Genomic DNA, 22401 nt, shown 5'->3' with positions numbered 1-22401 from the left:
AACCCATCTTGAATCTTTACTGCAAACCTTTTCATGTCTCCCCCTTGCCCCCCATTTTTGTATGCCAGGAGCAAGTATCATGTTCTCTGAGACTCAGGTGTTTTCCAAGCAGTGGGCTTCCCTTCGAGAATAACGGAGGTACCTCCTGTGTTCGTTTCATGTACTTGTATTTCACTCTGGTTTCGGTTACAGATATGGGGGACAGCCACATGTGGCTGGCATCAGCTGATGCACTCTGCTTTCTGTGTACCGGGTGGCTGCTCCATATCCCCACTGGCAGCAAAAGGTGATCCTGTAACTGGTCAGAATGCTGCCTGTTCCACCAACCCCAGAGTTTGTGTGGTGTACTGAAAACAGACGCACTGTACATTTCTCACTGATCCAGTTGGAGGAAGCTTTGTTTCATTTTGTTTTCTGAAGGGTAGGAGGGAATCCAACCCATGCAGCTCTTGGACAGAGCACAGCAGTTCTTGTAACAAGGCTCCCAGCCCAGAAAGGCTGTCTGTTCTGGAAGCGCAGGCTGTTCTTGCCTGAGGAGCAGGGAGGACAATCGGTATTCAGTGCCAAGGAAACCCAGTTACCGTGCCTGAGAGTGAGGCACCATGTAAAATACCTATTGCCTTCATTTACATGTTGCCTCAGTTTACATGTTGGATTTACATATGTAGTTCTAGGTGGACTCTGATTGTCATAATCATTATGGTTGCTGTTATTGTTTTAATAATAGTTCACGTTACATTTTTATCTATCCCCCACGCATGAAGCCCCCTCGTTTTCATTTATGCCCCCAGAAAATGCCCAGGATCTGGAAGGGGGTAGCCCTGAAAAAAGATTAGGAATCTCCTGTTGGGGTTGCTTGAGGATTTGGACTGGCTGGATGATCTCTTGATCACCTCCCCCACGCACACATGCTCGCACACACACACTCCTGAACTCCTGATTCCTCAAGCTGCAGAATATAAAACATTTGGGTGATCACCCACAAAACCAGAATGATCCAAATGTCCTAGCCAAAATTTCATTTCTGCACATTTGATTGGTTTTAGAATTAGCAGTACAACTTTCAGGGAGGCTATGCTCTCCTGCTTCACATGCCCCATTGCAGCTTCCGTGGCCAGTGACATTTCCCCAAAGTTCCAGGAACCAGCCTTAAGCTGCTTGGGGCAGCTGATCACTTCCCCGTTTTTAGGAGCCCTGACATTTGCCAGGCACTTTATTGGCAGAGCTGATCAAGACCCTGATAAGACGAGCGTCTTGTTTCTCTTTTTGGCTCTCCCCAGCTGTCTTTGTTTCACAAGCGTGCAGCTATCTATTCTCCCCCTAAATGGAGAGAGTTTGCTTCTATCATCTTCCATCTGTGGCCCACAGCCTCTGACTCATGTGTTCTTTGAGCATGATGAAGAAACTGGGGACCGAAGGAAAACAAACCCCCATTGAGGATCACTGTCATTCTTTGGAAAGGGCTTCATATGACCGGGGCTGCCCTGCTGAAGTCTTTTCTTTTTAAACTCTCAGTCCTTGGAGATGATCACAGGCAGAGGTTTGTTTATAGGCCAGAGCAGGCAGGCTTTCCATGGAACCTGGGGTGTTTTCCAGTTTTCTCTCTACTACTGTTTTCTTCCTGCTGTTTTCTTCACCCTTCCAAAGAATCAAGAAAGGAGAATTGTGCCAATTCACAAGAAAAAGCTGGAGGGAAAAGTCAAGCTTGCATAGCAGTCCCAGAGACGCTCTTGTCCTTACTTGGGCTTGGATCCTGCAGGTTCCATTGGTAGTGGTGTGCTTTCCCGTTATGCAAGATCTACCCCAAATATTGTTAGGTAACAGGCCTAACATGATGCGCCTTAACACCAGCCTCACTATCTGATCTGTTCATCCTGTGATTTGAAATTTGCATGCAATTGATTGACTCGTGCTGTTTTTATTTATTTACTTACCCCATTTATAGTCCGCCTTTCTCATTAAGGCAGATTTAACGGTGTAAGTCCATACATTCAATACATCCTGAAGCTGAACATTAAAGTAAGGATTTCAGGAATTTGAAAAGAAGCAGAAATCCAATACAGTGCTGAAACAAGACTGAGATAAAACATACGCAAATTGACACGACGCATTAAACGTGGAAATATCCAGTAGAAGTGTACTTATAGCAAAAGACGGTACGCAGTAGTATAGTCTACAGTCCTTATCCCTTTACTAACACTTTTCTTTGAACCATTTCCTTGCAGCACAGTTGTATTACAGCACAGTTGTATAAAAGCCCCCCTGAATAATTGTTTTGTCTAGTTTGCAAAAACTCAGGAGGGTGTGAGCTTTCCTGACCTCTTCGGGCAGGTGCTGCTAATTTCCCCCCCTCCGGTACAGGTTCATCTTGCGGGCGTCAAAGATGGTGGTGAACTTGGACCACATGACCTCTCCATCCTCTGTGTGCAAAAGCGTCCAATAAATTTAATTCTTTGTAATAATGTATGTCCTCAAAGTGTTTCTGGAGAGTAAATCACAGGGCACAGTCGGGATTGAAAATTGCACATTCCCCACGTTCTGTTCTATGTGTAGTTAAGACGTTTGCGACTCCTCTTAGTTTCAGGGTGGGATGCTGAGGCTCCCAACTCCATCTTTGTGTTCACACTGCAGGAAGCGGGTGAGAGAGTGAGCAAAGTCAAGCACCAGCTTTCTAAGCAGCCATTCTTTGACTTGGTGCCAAGTTGGGAGACAGAAAGCCGGGATTGCTGAGAGAGCTCCTGAAGTCAGACTGTTTACTGCTTTTAATTACAGGGCTGAAGAGAGAGAGAGTCTGCTTTTTCCACCTCTGCACTTTTTTTTTTGGCTGAATTTCTTAGAAAGGGCCTGACCTCTGAAGAGCTGTGTCTACATGGCAGCAAGGCGATTCTCTAGTAGCAGTGGTAGTTTTAAGTAGAAAGCCGTCTGGATGTTCCTCCTTCATAGGTGAGACTTTAACTCAAGGAAAGGGCAGTGCCCACCTCCCATACGTCTCTGCTGTTCCACCCACCGTTGGACCATTTTGATTCTGAAAGACCGTCTGTTCTTTGGCACGCTCTAAGAAGGGAATAACTCCAAAGAGGCAACTACATTAATCTGTTGTAACAAAATTATGCAAGCGTCAAGTTGTGCCTTGTGCTGCCACATTGCAGCTGACTTGTGGCAACCCTGTAGGGTTTTCAAGACGAGAGTTCAGAAATGGTTTGCTAGTGCTTTCCTCTGCACAGCACCTCTGGTCTTCCTTGGTGGTCTCCCATCCAAGGCTGACCCTGCTTAGCTTGTGAGATCTGACAAGCTTGAACTAGCCTGGGCCACCCATGTCAGGGCAAGTTGCACCTTACAGACTAACAAATTCATTTCAGCATCGACTTTCATGAGTCAGAGCTTACTACTTCAGGTGAAACTCTCGAAAGCTCCTGCTGAAATAAATGGTTCGTCTTTAAGGTGCTGCTTAACTCCTCCATAATTTTACTACAAGAATGTACTGTTTAGGGCATTTCTGTCCATTCAAGGAGCTCAGGGTGGCGTACATGATGATTTCCCCCTTTCTCCATTTTATCCTCACAAGAACCCTGTGATGTAGGTTAGGCTGAGGTTGTGACTGGCCCAAGGTCACCCACTGAGTTTCATGGCAAGCGGGGACTTGGATCCTGGTTGGCCCCGTCCTAGTTGGACACATCCCACACTGACCAACACACCTAGCAAACTGGTAAGTAAAGAGGTTAAAATACCCAAACGCTGATGTCAGGAAGCCCTCTAAATTAGCCGAGGAAAAAGAACTGGTGCAAGTTTTGTGTGTTAACATCACATTTAGGTAGCAAATGCCGTCCCCTTGCATGTTGGGCGGCTTCCGTGTTCAGCAAGCAAAAATAAAATACTACTTACGCTGTCTAGGTGTGACCTTTTTTTGAACGGCTACATACGTGACTGAGAGCTGCTGTTTGGCAGGAGAACGGAAGGCTACGCATCCAGAGGGTTCAAGTTGCAGAAGTTTCAACTGTAGTTTGTGCCTTTTGCACAGAATTTGGTGGCTGGCATGGAGGAAAATTCTAAAAATGTCAATTCTCTTTCTGGTTATTTGGGTGAAACCGGTTCCAGCCATCATCAGATAAGGTATTATGAGAGCAGCAAACACTGACTCATTCATTTATACACCCCCCCTCCGAAATAAAAACCCGTATCCAGAAGATCCAGGCCAAAAGTTCAGGCTGACGAACGTAAAACAAACTCATTGCTATAGCTCACGTTTCTTTGGGCTCATTTCACTCATGAGTCCTTGGGAAGAGAACACTAACTGGCTACTGCCTATAAGCCGTGTTTCTGCTGCACTGCCAAATTGCTGTAAAACTGCTCGAAGTCCATAGCACTGGCCTGAAGTGTTCGTTTGCAGAGTGCATTTCTGGAATCTGCAAGACTTGTTATTTTGCTCTGGTTTTCCATGGAGGTCGAGCATAATCTGCATTATTTCAAGCCCTTCCATTGTGGCCTCTGTGCCCGTGTTGCCCGTCTGCTCTCCTGCCAATCAGAGCACAGCAATGATACTTCTCTTCCTGCACCCAAAAGCATAGGACTTGAGCCATTGCTTAGGCTGCAGACAGTGCATGTTTGAAATAGCATGCAGATCTACTGAGGAATGGTCTGTATTGTTTGTCTATTCCAGTCTTTCACATGTGTGTGTTTGGTGGGGTGGGAGGAGACCCGACAAAGCAGGCCCAAACAACTTCTTCCCAGGCAACAGAATTGAGACGGAAAGCAGGACACTGGTGCTGTCCTCTTCGTTCAACCGGCTTAGGACAATCTGTGTTCTTCTGGCTTCAGATCTAATCAAAAACCACCTCCCAGTGGCCTAATCCAAGTAAGCAATTGTGTGGCAATGAGAACTAATGTGGATAGCATGGGGGTTCCTATACTAATAGCAGGGGGATGCTGAGCCACAGCCTGTGTCTTTGAGCTTATTGCTCAGCACAGAAAACATTAGGGGTTTATCAAGGCTCCCGCGGCTCTCAGACTCTGTGGGTGTGGAGTTGGTAGTTACCAATTAGTGCCATGTGGCAAAAGTTTAACTAGGGGGGAGGGATGTTTGCGGAGAAAAAACCCGCAATGCAAATAATTTCTCCCCATATTTTGTAGGTTCAAGTGTTGGGAATATTCATATTCTGCCTTACGTAACTTGCTGAGGAATGCTGGGCATGCTTGTGGAAAACCGTCTTGTGGGAGGCAAACTGTGCTTCACTTGGCCGGATCCACAGCCCAGTGGCAAGGGAGGGGGGCAGGGTGTGCCCAACACTTCTCAGCAGCAGGGCCAGGGGGCATCTTCAAAAGTAACCCCTGCCTGCATATTTTATAAGGAAAGATTGGCACGGCCTCCACTCAGTTGCTGAGAAGGCTTGTCTGTTAAAGAAAGCTGTCTCTAGTTCTTTCAACACACCTCGCCTCTCTGCTATGAATTTGGCTGCAGCTGGTACTTCTCTCTGCCTCAGTGAGTTAGATCACGATTTCTGGAGGGGCAGCAATGTGGAAGCTGGCAGCCAACTGACCTTCCCTGGATCACTGAGCCAAGAGGCTTGGCTGCTGCCAGCACTTCTCGAAGGAGCACGTTTGACAGGTGGAGTCAGGACTGGGCTCTGAAATTTTGTCAAATGACCTTTGGTTTCTCTTGTCAAGTTGATAGGTTCGTCTTGGCAAGCTTTAAAGACAGAAAGAAGAACCTGCTTGCTCGTCTTCCCACATTCATTCTCCAAAGCAGAGTTGATTCTCCCAAGGAATGTAAATCCCCTTCTGTGTTGCGTCTCCTCTGTGGCTAGAATACTTTGGCATGGCAGAATGGAAAGCCGAAATGTGCAGAAACTATTTCTTTGCCACCATGGAAAAGATTGTTCAAGTTTTAGAACTTGATAAATCCTGGAAGGCCTGCTGATTGGTGATTTGCAGTGCAGTCCTAAATGGGAGTTAGGCCCCTTCTCAGTCCATTGATTTCAGTGGGCTCTGAAGGATATAACTGTGTTTAGGATTGTACAGTTTGAAGTATAGACCTTCTAAGCACACCTCCTTGTCTTTGCTTTCAGTGTCTTCCATGCCTTTGCGATGCTCATCAGGACAGAAGCCTGGACTCAGTACAGACTTGTGACATTACATGCCCACACCATCTGTACATAGTCTCATAAGTCTCGAAAAAGAAAATGTTTTTGAAATGACATAAATGAACCATGAATAAATAATCCAGGCCCTCTGGACTACCGGGCTCCAGTAAAGTGTGCCAGTTTTTGTCCTTGGACACAGACCTTGAGATTCATATACCAATACAGCCCGGCTCATGGTCTTCACTCCTCCAACTCTCTCACCCTTGCTGATGCAAAGGACTCCTGCTGCCTCAGTTCTGCCCTCTCTCCCTTGCTGCCCCTCGTGCCTCCTGGAACACCTGCAAGTGGCCGCCTCTCTCACTTCCTTCAATCCCTCATCCCCCCAACCCAGTATTTCCCATAGCCTTTGGCACAGCCCCTCCACCTCACTCCCTTCCCTTTGTTGTGGAAAGTGACCATGGCTCAGATACAGATCCCCTGCTTTGTATGCAGAAGTTCCCATGTCCGATCCTTGACATCTCCTCTTAAAAGGGCCAAGTGGCAAGATAGTCTGAAGGGCTTCTGCCTGAGACCTTGGCAAGCTGCTGCCAATCATAGTGGACAAGACTGGCCTTGATAGACCGCGAGTCTGGCTCGTGTCCGTGTGAGCATGGCTCAGTGGTAGAGCACATGCTTTGTGCACAGAAGGTCCCAAGTTCTGTTGCTAGCATCGCCAGTCAAAGAGTGTTAAGAAGGGTCCTTTCTGGAATGCCACCTCCAGTCAGAGTAGACAGCAGTGAGCTAGCTGAACCAATGGTCTGACTTGGTATAAGGCCACTTTATTATTATTATTTTATAGAAAAGAGTCCAGTAGCACCTTTAAGACTAACCAACTTTCGAGAACCTCAGTTCTCTTCGTCAGATGCTACAGTAAAGTTGGTTAGTCTTAAAGGTGCTACTGGACTCTTTTCTATTTTGCTAATACAGACTAACACGGCTAACTCCTCTGGACTTATTATTTTGTCATTTATACCCCGCCTTTCTCCCCAATGGGGAGCCAAAGTGTCTTAGATCATTCTCCTCTCCTCCATTTTTTCTTCACAACAACCCTGTGAGGTAGGTTAGGCTGAGAGTGTAGGACTGGCCCAAGGTCACCCAGCAAGCTGCCATGGCAGAGCAGAGAATCAAACCTGGGTCTCTTAATATGTTCATATGTTACCTCCCTCGTCTCAAAATATGGATTGCAGTCTGCTTGGAGCAGTCTTGTAGGCTTGTGCTGTGTAAAAACACACATTGATGGCACTGTGTAAATGAATCTAAAGAGATAAATGGCTTTTTAAAAAAGTTTATCATGGCCAGCATAAATGGGCTTACAGATCTGGCAGATTTCTTGTGGGTGTGATTTTATGAAATAAATTCTATCTTGCTGTGATATTTTCCTGGCTGGGAGTTGTAGCTTAGGAGTAGAGCCCCTGCTTTGGTTGTGCAAGGTCTTGGATTCAGTCTTTAGTTAAAAGATTCAGGTAGCCCTTGTTGGACAAGACTTTTCTCTGCCTGAGACTCTGGACAGCCAAATCAGACTGGAGTGCACCTGATAGGTTGATTTTGCTCACTATAAGGCAACTTGATATGCTCAGATCAGAAGAAGATCAAGAATTGTAGTTGGTTCGTTCATTCCATTGATTTGCTTAACTATCATTCCAGTAACTCCTTGCAACAGCGGACAAAGCCAGATGAGTACTGGAAGCTCAGTGTGCCAAGGAGGGATGTTGGCTCAGACAATTTGTGTGTGCTAAACATATTTAGGATCAAACTAGGTCTCTGCTGGGAATTCCATGTCTGAAGTTCCCGGTGTTTCTTTAAAAACTCTAATCTCAATGGGTCAGGGCCTCCCACCTGCCTGAGAATGGAGTTTTTAAAAAATCATTGGACGTGCCAGACATGGAATTCCAAGCAGACACCTGGTTTGGCCCTATATATGCGTGCTATAGATTTTGTCTATGCAATCGTCTCTCCCTCGTCTCATTGGTGAATGTTACCTGTAGCCCACTTTTGCCTGGAGTGCCAAGTGGGCAAAACATGCAGTGTTTCCCTGCCATTGGATTATTTTTAGGAGGTGCTTGGCAGCAAGAATCTCCCTACCATCAGCTTCCTTAAGGTTTTGAACAGTCCTTCTGCCCTTTGAGCTGGTTGTTGCAGTGCGCTGGGGCTCCGCTCTCTCCTGTCTCCTGTTCCTCTCTCAGTACCCCCCCCCCCTTTAGGCCCCCATGCTATGCCACTTTTGCCTGCACAGCCAGGTTTGCACTTGAATGAAAAGGCGAAATCCTTCACCTAGAGAAAGTCAGTGAAAGTGTGTTTGTGAAGGAAGAGGGATGGAGCGGATACCTTCACTAAATATACTACAAAGGTTATTGAAGGGTTGTTTCATTCCTTAGTGACTAATACACTTGTTCTCTCTTGGTCCTGCCTCTTTTCTCTCTCTCTCTTTCCTTCTCACTACTTGTATTAAAGTGAGAAGTGATACCTGGAAAGAGGGCTGTGCCATCTTTCTCTCCTAGTTGCTGAAACTTGGCATTGTGGCAGTTCTTTTGAATGCAGGCTTGGTGAGAGAATGAGACGCAGGCAGGGCTTCAATTGTTGGAAGCTGAGAATGGGGATGGAGGGGGGGAACCACCCTTTTGTGGAACTGTGCATTCATTGCAAGGGTGGCTTCTGACTTACTTACCAGCCAAAGAGGCCTGGGAGCAAGGTCTGTTACTGGCATTCTCATTTTAAAATATTTTATTTATTCTATTAAAATGTTTCTATATTGCCTTTCCAACCAATTCTAGGTCCCAAAGTAGTGTTTTGAGAAGTTGTACCGTGGCTGAAAAGTAAGAAAGGCTCAGCATCCTTTACTTTAGAGTTGTCCCTCCCACCCAGGTTTTTTTTCCCCCTGCTGGAACACAATGGAAATCAGTTCCGGCACCTCTCGGCACCAGGAGCTGGAGGAGGCAGTGGCGGTGACGGGTGGACGCCCACGTGGCCTCTCTGCTGGGCCTGCCGAGCAGCTTCTTCATCCCGGTGCTGGGAGCTAGAGGAGGTGGCGGTGGTGGGTGAGTGGCCCAGCGGCCCCTCTGCTGCGGCTACAGGTGCCGGAGGAGGCAGCGGCAGTGGGCAGGTGGCCGAGTACAGGCGGGCAGGTGGCTACGTGGTTCACCCTGGCCTCGGCTGGCTCACGTGCTTTAGGGTTGCCAGCTCCAGGTAGGAAAATTCCTGAGGATTTGGGGGCTGGCACCTGGAGAGGGTAGAGGTTGAGGGGATGTGCTTCCAGCTCCTGAAACTCAAGCTGTATTCTGCCCGCCCCCCTCCATCAAGTCTGCCCCACATTATTACCCTTGTATAAATGTCAAGGAAGGTCGGTTCTTGTTTCTTAACACTTTCAGCACTGTATCCAACTTCTAGTTGTTTTCAAATTTCTGCAACCCAGTCTCTGTTGTATTGTTTATTGAATGTCCCATTCTGTTGATTATATTGACTTACACTATGAAATGTGCCTTGAGTCTCAGTGAGAAAGGCTGGCTATAAATAGTGCAAACAAAATAAAGTAAATAGCAACCCTGCAAGGTTTTTAAGGCAAGAGATGTGCAGAGGTGGTTTGTCACTGCCTGCCTCTGCGAAGCATCCCTGGAGGGATCACCTACTTTGCTTCTGCGATCTAAGATCAGGCTAGCCTGGGTTGTCCTGGTCTGGGCTCAGGCGGTCTACTCCTCCTATATGTGAAGTATCCAATTAATTCTTATGCCAAAATAACTGAATAGACCTTTCATCCACATATTTCTCTAATCATTTTTCAAGTCCCTAATACCCTCTAGCAGTTGCCACATCATGTGGCAGTGAATTCCATGTATTACAGATGCACTCTTTAATATCCAAAGGTGTTAGCCATGTTAGTCTGTAATTGCAAAATTAGACCAACCAACTTTATTGAGGCATAAGCTTTTGAGAACCATGTGCATAAGTGGGTGTCCTCAACTTATTGATGGCACCCAATACCAGTGCCTCAGACAATCTAATTCAAAAGTCTTTTAATCAAATGGATTCTGGTTTTGGAAAAGACGTGCTCAGAACTTGCAGGTTGCTGCTCACAAAGTAAATTTCTGGCTCACAACACTGTTCCACTTAGAGGGAACGTTGCGTAAGGGATGGGGAGATGAGCAGGCCCAAATTGCAGGAGCGCTCCTGCAATGATGCCACTTCCTGGAAGTGACATCATCACACGGTCCTAGGAACGTGCGCACACACATGCGGTACCAGGGGCACCACCTCTTGCTGGGAGTTGCCCCGGGTGCTGGCAACCTATGCTGTGCCACTGAGTTCCATCACCTTTTTTCCCAGAAAAAAAGCCCAGCTCCCACCAGGACATCCAAAGTGGCTTATTTTCAGCAAACGAATAATCACAATAAACCATCCCAACTTAGGAAAATGGGGAAACCAAATCAATCAATTAAAAACATCAGAGACGTAAAAATGCACAACTGTGGCAGTCTAAAAGAACTTGGTGCAAGCAAAAGTGTCCGGAGATGTCAGAAGCCTTCTAGACTATGTGGTTTCGTTTTGCTTTTTATTCTGTTGGGAGTTTCAAATCCTACAATTGTGGGAACAGGTATCACTTGGGTGGGAAAGCAGTAGATCTCTATGGAGCCCCTGTTCATATGTAGCCGGCATATTTTGAAGAGCAGTAGGATGTACCTTTGCCTTATTGCTGCTTTGTATTAGCCATGATGTGGTGCTGTCGGGCACTGTGCATCTAGAAATCGGGGTTGGGCAATGATTTCTTCCTCTGTAGTCCACAAATATTTATTAATTTATTTGTTTGTGTTATTTATAGTCCTCCTTTCTCACTGAGACTCAAGGCAGCTCACACAGGATAAATCAATATAATCAACAGCTGGGACAGTCAATAAACAATACAATAGGCTATGGATTGCAGAAATTTGAAAACAAATACATCAATTCTGAATACAGAAACATTGCTGCAACCACAGATGCAACAATGCAGAAATCTACATCAGCAGACAGTACACAGTAGTAAAGTCCACAGTTCCCACCCCTCCACCAAAGGATCTCTCTGAGCCACTTCCCTCAGCACAGCCCTGTTATCTGAGTGAAAAAGCCCTCCTAAGTCATTCAGTTTTGCCAAGTTTTCAGAAAGTCAAGAGAGTGGGGAGTTCTCCTGAGCTCTTCAGGCAGGCCATTCCACAAGGTGGGGGCCATCACAGAGAATGCACGTGTATGGGCAGCAGCAACTGGTTTTGCCCAGTTGCAGGGTGGTCTCTGCTGAAGCCCCTGTTCAGATGAGTGAAGGTGCCATGGCAGAGTATAGGCAAGGGGGCAATCCTGCAGATATGAGGGGCCAAGGCCATGGAGGACTTTGTACGTGATAGCCAAAACCTTGTCTTGAGCCTGGTAACTGATAGGTAGCCAATGGAGTTACTGCAGAACGGAAGTAATATGCACGCTCTGCCGAGCTCCTGATAACAGTTGAGCTTCAGCCATCTGCTCCATTTGGAGCTTCCAAGTTGACTTTGAGGCATGAATCCCGGTGGCCAGATCAGCCATGTCAAGGTAGGGGGCCATCTTCCAGGCTAGACTGAGTTAGTAGAAAGCGTTTTTTTGTAGCTGCTTTAACTTGCGTCTTGTTGAGCTAGGTGAACCCTTGAGTGAACCCTTGAGGATCCCCCAGGGTTTCTTTCCTTACATCAGCAAAAACTACCATGATATAGTCATTAACTTAAGTCATTACAGGAAATTCATAAAACATCAAAATGTAGCCAGTAACTGAATGTTTCAGGCTGTACCAAGTTGGCGGTTTACAGCTGTCTCACAACCACAAAGGAAGCGGGACCCCTCTCCACCCTCCCATCCTCAAGCCTTAAAGGCTTATCGGGGTGTGTGTGTGTGTGTGTGTGTGTGTGTGTGTGTGTGTGTGTGTGTGTGTGTGTGTGTGTGTGTGTGTGTGTGTGTGTGTGTGTGTGTGTGTGTGTGTGTGTGTGTGTGTGTGTGTGTGTGTGTGTGTGTGTGTGTGTGTGTGTGTGTGTGTGTGTGTGTGTGTGTGTGTGTGTGTGTGTGTGTGTGTGTGTGAAAGGGTCCTCTTTATCTTTGGTGCATTGTAGCTGATCCTGGGAGGGAGGTGGATCAGTGCTTGGCTCCAGTCACAGGAGGTGGCAGCCTTCCCTCTTGTTCAGAAAGTGGCTCCCAAACGGAGCAGTCTGTGCAGTTCTTTTTAAAAGAATCAAAGGAGAGGCTCCGCAGGGGCCCCGTGGACGGAGCAAGCGTGCGTGTGATTCACTTTTGTCCTTTCCGTGTGGGTGCTCGCGATTCTCTTTGGCTCTGGCTTCTGTGTTCGCTGTGTGGGCAGCTCCGTCGCGTTGGAGGGTTCCCCAGCCCTTCTGATGCCATCGCCTGACGTGGTTTCCTCTGGCATTCAAGCCCAAGTTGCCTAGGTTGTCTCTTGTTTTGCTGCTGGAGCACTTATGTACAAAAGCTGTGAAAGGTGGAGATACATGTTTTAAAAGAATACTTGTAGCAGTACTTTCTCTGAAATACTCTACAGTACAGAAATACTCTTCTGCTTTTGTAGCAAGAATGTGTGTGTTTTTTTTAAAAGGCATTCTGTGCAGCCATTGTCAGTGAGCACAAGCTGTCCAGTTCCCTTGTCCTTCCTTGCAGCTGTCTCTGAGGCGAGTCTCCTGCAGCAAGAAATGTAGACTGTGAGGGAGTGTGGGTTGGGGTGGCGGCAGTATTGGCTTGCCTGGAGCTGTACAATGTGTCCCTGGGTGAGTTCTGTTTCATATCATTTGCCCTGCTCATTGTAAAAACCATATTCCTCCATTGGCGTCCCATCTGCTCCTAGATCGATCACAGACCTGGGTTCAAACGCCCACGTGGTCACAACTCACTAGATGACCCTAGGCCAGTCACTTTTTCCAGCCGAAATTATTTACAAGTTATGAGGACAGAGTGGTTGCAGGGGGAGGCATACTGTATGCTGTCCTCAGCAATTTGGTGAAGTACAGTTCTAATCAGAATGATAAAAGAGAGACCTCATCTGTGCTTTCAAACCCCTCCACGGACTTCTTCCTCTTATCTGGAGACCCAGGTTCGAATTCCCACTCAGACCTGAAAAGTCACTGGGTGCCTTTCGGCCAGTTACACCCTTTTCAGCCTAACCTATCTCACAGGGTTTTTGTGGAGGAGAGGATAATGAATGATGTGAGCCGTCCCCGTCAAGGAGAAAGGCCAGGTATAAATGAAGTAAATAAATCTTGCTGCTACATCACCCTCAGCTTGCCACAAGCCTCCTGCTCCTTTTTGAATTCTTTTGGAATACCTCGTCTTCCTCTTCCTTCCATTCTCTGCACAACCTCTTTTCCTGAAACAAAATATAAGTATGTCTAACTGGAACGAGTGTCAAATCTCCCCCCCCCCCAATTAACTTTGCATCAGCTTCTTTTTCTCCCTCTGTGGCCAGTTGGAGATTGCAAACTCCTAGGGCAGAGTCCTTCTCTTACTGCGTAAAGCCCCGAGTGCACTACCAGGTGCTTATGCATGTAACCTTCATAAGGTTGGACTTGAAATCACGTCCAGCCATCTGCTGAGGAATGCAGGTCTAATTCCATCATCAGAAGTGGATTCCTCGCTATAATGCAGTAAATAGGCCACCTTTGGGGCATGCTGGGTTTACCAAGGTGCTTTTTCTGTGGCATGCTTGAGTCCCCAGACGGCTCAGACCCCCCCCTCTTTCCTTCTGAAATGGAAGCCTCAGCACGCGCCCCCATTTTGCACATTTATTATCAAGATCGTCTGCCCCCACAATCCTGCATCCCACAAGTGTTGCAACTGTGAAGCAGCTGTTCTTATTCTGCTTGGGGGAATGGGGAATTCATTGTCAGATGAAACGTTCCAATCAGCAGCTCCACACTTGGACACTGTCCGCATAGTAGACTGCAGGAGTCTGAACTTGCTGCCAGAGGACAGACTCTCACCTTTTTTTTTTTAAGAGTAAAGGGGGGGGATCTGCTCCACAAAGGCAGTCTGAACGGCGGAGACAGTGCCTACCTCTGGCTCCGCTGCTTGTTGGGGGTTGGCTGTGTTTGTTCAGCACATTTTCGGTGGCGGCTGTAATTATGTTTTCAAAGCAATGTAAAGTTCGTGAGAAAAAGCCGGACTGTCTATATCTCCTTGTCTCCTATTTATTTATTTTTTAATTGACAAGAATCAGGGATGTATTCCAATGGCTGTAAAAAAACAAACAAATTTAGATTAACTCCTGGTGTTAGATTGCCTGGCACCCAGAAGTTTAATTCTTGGCCTTTTGTGTTTGGACTTGTTCGCTCAGGCAGCAGGGATTTGGGCGGTGGTTTTTTTGTTTTTTGTTTTTTGAAATTCTGTAACATTGCTGAATGCAACAGGAAAACCAATAACAGTGACGGGTGCTGTGCAAGCCTAATAGGCCAGAGAAACTAGAAAGGCTTGCATCACAGTCCATAATTTGACATGTGGAACTCATTGCTACAGGATGCAGGGATGGCCACAAGCATAGATGGCTATAAATGGAGATCGGACCGATTCAGGGAGGAGGGCTCTTTAGTCATGACAGCTAAAGTGAACCTCCATGTGGAATGGCAGTCTACCTCTGAATGCCAGTTATTGAGGAGAGTACAAAAAGAAGGGGAGAGCTGTTGCCTATATGCTTTCTACTTGTTTGTCATAAACATCTGGCTGACCTCTGTTGGAAACAGGATGCTGGTCTCAGACTTTTTTGTCTGATCCAGCAAGGCGGTTTTGGTGAGGCTGAATGAGAGAGCAGGTTGCAGCAGAGTCAGTAAAAGAGAGCATCAGCAGGGGCTTCTTTCTCAACAAGCTGTGTTGCCGAATTTGATCCAAAGCCCTTTAGATCAGGTGATCAAATCCTTTTCGCGTTGTGGCTCTTGGCGAGATGGTTGGCTGAGACTCCAATCCCAAGAATGCTTTTCTGGGAATGAGCCCCATGGAATAAAACAGATCTTTCTTCTGAATAGACTTGCTTAGGCTTGTTCCCTGAGTGCAGGAAGTTGGCTTGTGCTGGGGATGATGCAGTCTTGGGGAGCAGTGAACTGCAGGTGATGTGGAACTCAGATAAAGAGTCACTTTCAAGGAATGGTTTGGAGCGAAGTTCCACAGGTCGAGTCCTGCCCTTTCCTCCTAGCTCATTGCAAGCTGTTTGTCGGCCATCATGAGCTCTGGAATTCCTGTAAATCTTCCTTCTTTTCTGTTCAGAGGATCTGGCGCTCTAACAGCCCATCCTCCAGGCAGTCGGTATTTTTCCCATTCCAGGTGAACAGAAGAGAGGCGGGAACCACAGTTTTCCAGGGCTCTTGTTCTCCAAATTGTCCTAGTCACATGGGGAGGGGAGGGGGCGCTGTGGCTTGGTAGAAGAACCTCTCCTTTGCATGCAGAAGTTCTCAGATTCAGTCTTTGGTATCTCCACTTAAAAGGACCAGGTAGTAGGTAATGTGAAATACGCCCCCTGCCTGAGACCCTGGAGAGCCACTGCCAGACCTGATGGTCTGATTCAGTATAAGGCAACTTCATATGTTCCTCTGTTTTTACAGTTTCGAAAAAGAGAAAATCTTCTTTCAGATAATATCCTGCCTGTATGCACATACATATGTAATCATATGTACTACCCGTGCTTCATGTTGTCTAATGTCAGTCCTAGAACTGAATATGTTCTGTTTCCACATTTCTTCAACTCTGTATTGGATCCTTGCTAATGCTGTGTCTTTGTAAACTTGTATTTATTTATCCTATTGCATTGCTTATGGAAATGTCCTTAATACTGCGTGGAAATATCCTTGATACTGATGGTACTCATCTCACGCTATATAATTCACCTTGAGTTTCAGAGATAAAATGCAAAAATAAATACTTGTAGTTAATTAAATTAATGGTGGTGGATTTGAGAAATAATACCCCCAAAACTAATTTTGGTAGATAATAATGATTTTTTAAAAAAAAAAATGTTTGGCTGGTATCTAACTGCATAAATTGGACAGGATATATAATGTACCTATTGATGTATGTTGGAAGTGTCGATCCGGTTGTGCAGATTGTCGAGATTCAGAAGTTCTAGGGTGCTGAAATGAACTTAATATATGATATCATTGGCTATAATATCCCTTGGAACCTGAATTTTTTTTAATAAGGACTTCTTAAAAATTCAGTTCATAAAGTGGATCTCTAAATGATTTTGAATATACTAATTACTGCACAAACGTGTATAGCATCCTATTGGAAATGTGTAAGTATATCTACAATATCAGAATGGATGTCTAAAATTTGGAATATTGCATATTTGACTAAAATGACTTATAAACATACTCTGAGTAATAAGAACTTATTCTCTGCTACGTTTTTTGGAAGATGAACTTTTAAGTTTTGGAAGAATAAATATGGGGAGGGTGTTCAAACCTTTTTTTTTTTTGAGCCAGTGTAGCTGTTCATGTTTAAGATGTGTAAAGGTCCTAACAACTTAGGCATAGGTATTTATGTAATAAGGAATTAATATTGCTAGGAGTTCTGAATTGTGTAATATATTCAAGTAATGGTGCTGGAATTCAAAATAATAACAGCAATAATAATATAATAATTGACTATCTTTCCCGCTGTCCCCCTCCCTGCCTGGCTGTTGGGTAAATTATCATCATCATCATCATCATCACCATTATTATTTACATTTCTAACCCGCCCTTCCCGCAAGGGCGAGGTACAGCAGTTATAAAAATACAATACAAATAATAAAAACAATTAATAAAACAACAGTTCATCATAAAATCAACAAACAGATACTAACTGTCCCAAGATGGGGTCAATGACAGCTGCTTTGTGCCGGGAAGCATGCTTCTCGTGAAGGGGGAGGGCATATCTCCAGAAACGCAGTGCACAACTGCCACAGCAGCTCCGGGGAAAAGCACACGCTTTGCACACTGAAGGTTCCAGAGAGTTCAAGTGTGAAAGGACATGTCTGTGACACTAGGGCTTCAGGATCTTTGCAGTCCACAGTGGCCTCAATGGACCATAGGTTTGATTCTGCGTCAGGGAGCCCTACTGGTGCAGGTCCCTACCATGGTCTGGCTCTTGAGGAAGTGGTTTGGAGGTCCCTAGTGCAAAACTGCAATAAATATGACTAGAAGATGCTTGAGTTCAATTGCAGTTGACATCCCAGCACATGTGCATGACAGGAGTATTGCCTAGATTTTTTTTCCTTCCTCCTCTTCTTTTGGACAAGCTAATGGACCTTAGAGCTCACATCAGGGGCTGGAATGGTTGGGAGATGCTGGACCAGTCTCCTTACTGGTGGCAGCCGAGGAAGCAAAGTGCAACAGAGCCATGCACTCTGCTGCCTCCTCCAGAAAATGAGACCATTTCCTGGAAGGGGGAGTGCTGGAAAGAGGGGTGCCTCAATTCCATCATCCACCTCTGAGACCCACTGGCACTGCTGCAGCTAAAGGGGGAATGTGAAAATAGTACTTCACAGCTTCCAACATAGTCATATAACGGGGGGGGGGGGAGTCAATGGGTGCTTTGTGTCTAGGTCACTGCAAACCCTGCACCTTGGGCCCATAAAAGGTCACCTTCTCCCTCCCCTTTTCAATCATATTTTGGAACTTGTATGACATGGTGAACCAAGGTTACAAGAGGGTTCACACCCCATGTCAAGAAACTCCCTGGTTTGGTACAGGTCAAGATCCTTGCCCTCTGTAATGCACTGTCCCCAAGAGCAAAGCCTGGGTCCAGTAGCACCTTAAGGAGACCCACCACAGCACAACACAACACATTGTACCCAAGTTATCACAACACAACATATTGTACCCAAGTTACCACAACTCAACACACTGTACCCAAATTATCAGAGCAGGGTCAGAAAGAGAGCGGAATGCTGTTCCTTCCAGCATTGGGGCTCATGCAGGAGTTTTTTCCTTGGAGCCTGTGATAGTTTGACTCCTGAGGGCACTTGAGGTCTGACGGAAGCATCCTGCAGAGCCGCTTCCCTGCTTCGCTAATGCCATACAAGGCCAGCCGCGGGCTCACTTCCGCTCTTCCCCATGTGGGTAAACAGATGTGATTCATTCTCTCTCCTTTGTGTTGTAAAGCTTCGCAGACAGAGGAATGTGAGAGGCTGATGACGGCCCAGCAGAGGAATGCCAGCCATGTGAAGAATGTCCCCAAAAACGTCCTGAACTGCCGCTTGGGCGGGGCTAGCTGGGGTTTGCACCCAACCTCTTCCCACTTAGGGATTATCTCAGGATGGCCTTTGTTCAGCACTCCTCACATGCATACAGTTATTTCCTCACTCAAGTGTTTTGGCAAATTGCCCGCCCCTCCCCACCCTCACCCCAATAGCGAAAATCAGAACAGGACATTATGGTCTATGAGCGCTTGTGGTACACGGACACAGAGATCGAGTTGGAAACCAGCACGGCCTTGGTTTGAGTTTCATCTCTGCCGTGAAATTTAGGCACCAACCCCCTTCAACCTTCCCTGTAATTACTAAGGCGTTTCCCACACAGGGACAGGCATATGTAGTTTCCCTGTCGCTGCTGTGGCTGCCAATACAGCAGAGTGGCAGGGAGGCGTCCACATGGCAAGTTCTCCTGCAGTTTCCCTACTCCAGACCCCCCAGAAAGCACCAACTCCCCCCCCCCAAGGCCACTGGCACTTTATCAGATTTGTTTGTTTTTAATTGGCAATTGAATATTGTTATATCAGTGAAACATGATAGCAGTATGTGTAATGGGTTCTCTAAATTCCCAGCTTCCATTTTAAAAAGAAAGTAAGTCTGTAGCACCTTTTATTGTTATAAGCTGGGAATTCAGGGAACCTCCCACTATCTTGGAGGTGTGTTGTAAGGATCAAAACAGGATGTGAAGTGGTTTAGTAATTAAAGCAAGTAGAATTTATTGCTGTTCTTAGAACAGGTGATGTCGCCTCGGAACTAAGAGACAAAATTTTACTTCCTGCTCTGTCATGTATCCTTAGGTAAACCCCCTCTCTTTTAGCTTCCGTGCCCCCCCTCCCATACACACGCTGCCAATGCAGAGATAGTAATAAAAGCTTACTTTACGGGGCCAAACTCCAAACAGTACAAAATAGTGAGTGCAAGCTTTTGAGTCTCTCCAGAACTCTTTATCAGGCTGAATATGAAATACTAATAATGCAGGCGGTTAGAAGAAAAGTTTCAGGGGTTGGTGAAGCCCCCAAAACTGCAGGTTGTAGTTTCTCAAAATGGAAACCAGGGAGGTATGGCAAACCCTACTCAGATGCCCTGGTGCTTGTTGCAGCTGTGAAGGGCTGACAGGCTGTGCCCACCGGTGGAGAGGCCACGAGGTTGCCTGGATGGGTTCAGAGCTCTTGTCAGTATCTCAGAAAGATAAGTCAGTCCCTTTCTGCAGATGAGCCCTTCTCAATATTTTCCCCTTTGGAAATAAAGTTATTGGGAACCTTCATCTTCGAAATGCATTGCAGAGCCAAGAATCTCCCCAGAAGCCCCTAACTGGACTCTGCTTTGACTGTATGGCCCCAGCTGGCTGCTGCATTGCAAGGTTTTTATTCCCCAGCTCTTCCATGATGAGGGAACATGCTTTTGACTATCCTGCTTTTCTTCCCAATGGGGGTTCCAAGATGGCTTAGAATATCATGCTCCCCTCCTCCATTTTCTCACAACAACAACCCTGTGAGGTAGGTAAGGCAGAGAGAATGTGAGCCTCCATGGCAGGGTGGAGATTCAAACCCAGGTCTCCCAGGATCCTAGTCTGACACTTTATCCACTGTGCCCTGCCAGCTCTCTTGGACCTTGCGCTTGTCCTGTGTGACGCTATTCCATCCAGAAAGAAAGTAACCTTGCCCTTCTCCCTTTCTTTCAGGACTATCCCAAGAACAGTGGAAGGAAAGGTATGTACATGTAATAGGCTGGTTTATGCTTTCCTGTAACTCTCTCTCTCTCTCTCTCTCTCTTCCTTTTTCTCTCTGTCTGAACAAAACCTTTATTCTTCAGTTTGTTTTTCACAAGGTGATGGGAATTTGGTTTTTTTGTTTATCCCCGACTGGTTTCAAAAAGGAGCAGGGAGGGGAAGCGTGCCTTGGCCTGCTTTGGAAGCCAGCCTAGCCCTTCCATTCTCAGATCTGAGTTGCATGGCTTTGTATGTATGTTTGCAGGCACTCTAAACATGCTCAGAAGCATTCCATGTTATTGTCACTTCCCATATTCCGGAGATTTACTGTCAACCACTTTGGAGAGTAAAATGAAGCTTGCAATTCTTTGCTTTCTTAGGAGTGGAATGGCACCAACTCCTCCCATCTTCCTAAGGTGGAAAGAGGACTCGTGCAGGTACCAGGCATGCTCTCTATCCTCTCAAGAGCAAGAAGAGCAAAGAAGCACCTGGCCTGAGTTCTCCACCAGTCAGCATTCAGCATTCTGTATTGCCGACTTAAGTTTTCCCATTCTCCCAGCAGCCGTTTGCTCTTTAATGCTTTCATGGAGAGTCAGCAGAGTAAGAAGGGGTGAACCTCACGTAATCACCCGCAATGCTGCAGCATTTTGTAGTCCTTGTCTCCCTCCTGCCTCCTCCCTTATTCTGTTACATTTTGAGTCCAGCCTTCCCTCCAAGTACCTTGGGGCAGTGAACTTAGTTCTCCTCTTTTCCAATCAGTTGCACTGAGGAGAGGCCCAAGAGATCTCATGGCTGAATGGAGATTTGAATACAGGTCGATTCAGACCTGGTCCAGTGATCTAAGCCCTGCACCATGCTGTCCTTCTGTTAGAAGTAGCTTATCTAAATTAGTGAACATCCTCGCATCCTGTGGCAGTGAGTTCCATAAGCTAATTCTGTATTTTTTTCTGTCCTAGATCTGCTGTCCATCACTTTATGATAATAATAACTGCACTTACATACCACTCTTCTAGACAGATTAGTGCCCCGAGTTTTGTCTTTTCTGGTATTATATGCCATTTTTCATAAGAATGGTCAATAACTTATTTATTTATGTCATTTATAATCCAACTTTCTCACTGAGACTCAAGGCGGATTACACAGTATGAGAGTAGTACAATAATCATAGTAATCATAGAATCATAGAGTTGGAAGGGGCCATACAGACCATCTAGTCCAACCCCCTGCCCAGTGCAGGATCAGCCTAAAGCATCTCTGACAAGTATTCATCCAGCCTCTTCTTGAAAACTGCCAGTGAGAGGGAGCTCACCACCTCCCTAGGCAGCTGATTCCTCTTTTGAACTACTCTGACCATGAAAAAGTTTTTCCTAATATTCAGCCGGTACCTTTGTGCATGTAATTTAAGCCCATTGCTTTGGGTCCTACCCTCTGCTGCCAACTGGAACAGCTCCTTGCCCTCCTCCAAATGACAGCCTTTCAAATATTTAAAGAGAGCAATCATGTCCCCCCTCAACCTCCTCTTCTCCAAACTAAACATTCCCAAGGCCCTCGGCCTTTCCTCGTAGGGCTCAGTCTCCAGACCCCTGATCATTCTTGTCGCTCTCCTCTGCACCCTCTCGATTTTGTCCACATCCTTTTTGAAGTGAGGCCTCCAGAACTGCACACAATACTCCAGGTGCGGACTGACCAAGGCAGTATAGAGAGGGGCTATGACCTCCTGCGATTTCGATGCTATGGCCCCTATCAAGTACATTTCATTACAGTATCAAGGACATTTCCATAAATAATGCCATAGGGTAAATAGAAATAAGTTTAAAAGACACAGTATTAGCAAGAATCCAATACAGAGTAAAAAAAAAATACTGAAGCAGAACATAATCAGTTCTAGGACTAACATTAGACAACATGGAGCACTGGTGGTACATAGGAGTACATATTTAAAGCAGCAGATAATATATAAGGCAATACAGTGATGACGTCTATGGTCCCTAACTCATTAGCGAAGCATCTGGGACCCCATCCCTACAATACAGCCCTCCCATTTGAGTAAAAAGCCTTTTTGAATAGTTCGGTTTTGCATTGTTTGCGGAAAGCTAAGAGAGTAGGGGCTCTTCTGACTTCCTCAGGCAGGTCATTCCACAGGGTAGAGGCCACTACAGGGAGAGCCTGTGTTCAGGCTGCTGCTGGCTTCACCCGTGTGCAGTCTGGCACCTGCAGGAGACCCTATTCAGATGAGCGAAGCTGCCATGGAGGAACATAGGGAGGGAGGCAGTCCCGTTGGTATGCTGGACCAAAGCCGTGAAAAACTTTGTATGTAATAACTAATGCCTTGAACTAAGCACGGTAACTGATGGGTAGCCAATGGAGCAACT

At 46.1% G+C, this 22401-nt stretch overlaps 1 protein-coding gene across 1 annotated transcript in view; it reads left to right on the top strand.

Annotated features, from left to right (window-relative positions):
- Window positions 1–22401, top strand: part of GNG7 (G protein subunit gamma 7) — a 114423-nt gene that overhangs the window by 55130 nt on the left and 36892 nt on the right. Inside the window, exon 3 of the mRNA XM_054979410.1 lies at window positions 20003–20030. The gene's annotated coding sequence lies outside the window, so the exon portion shown is untranslated. The remainder of the gene's footprint in view (window positions 1–20002; window positions 20031–22401) is intronic.

Source organism: Eublepharis macularius, chromosome 5, assembly GCF_028583425.1.
Source record: "Eublepharis macularius isolate TG4126 chromosome 5, MPM_Emac_v1.0, whole genome shotgun sequence".
NCBI lineage: Eukaryota > Metazoa > Chordata > Lepidosauria > Squamata > Eublepharidae > Eublepharis > Eublepharis macularius.
This window is presented reverse-complemented; position numbering and strand designations above follow the sequence as displayed.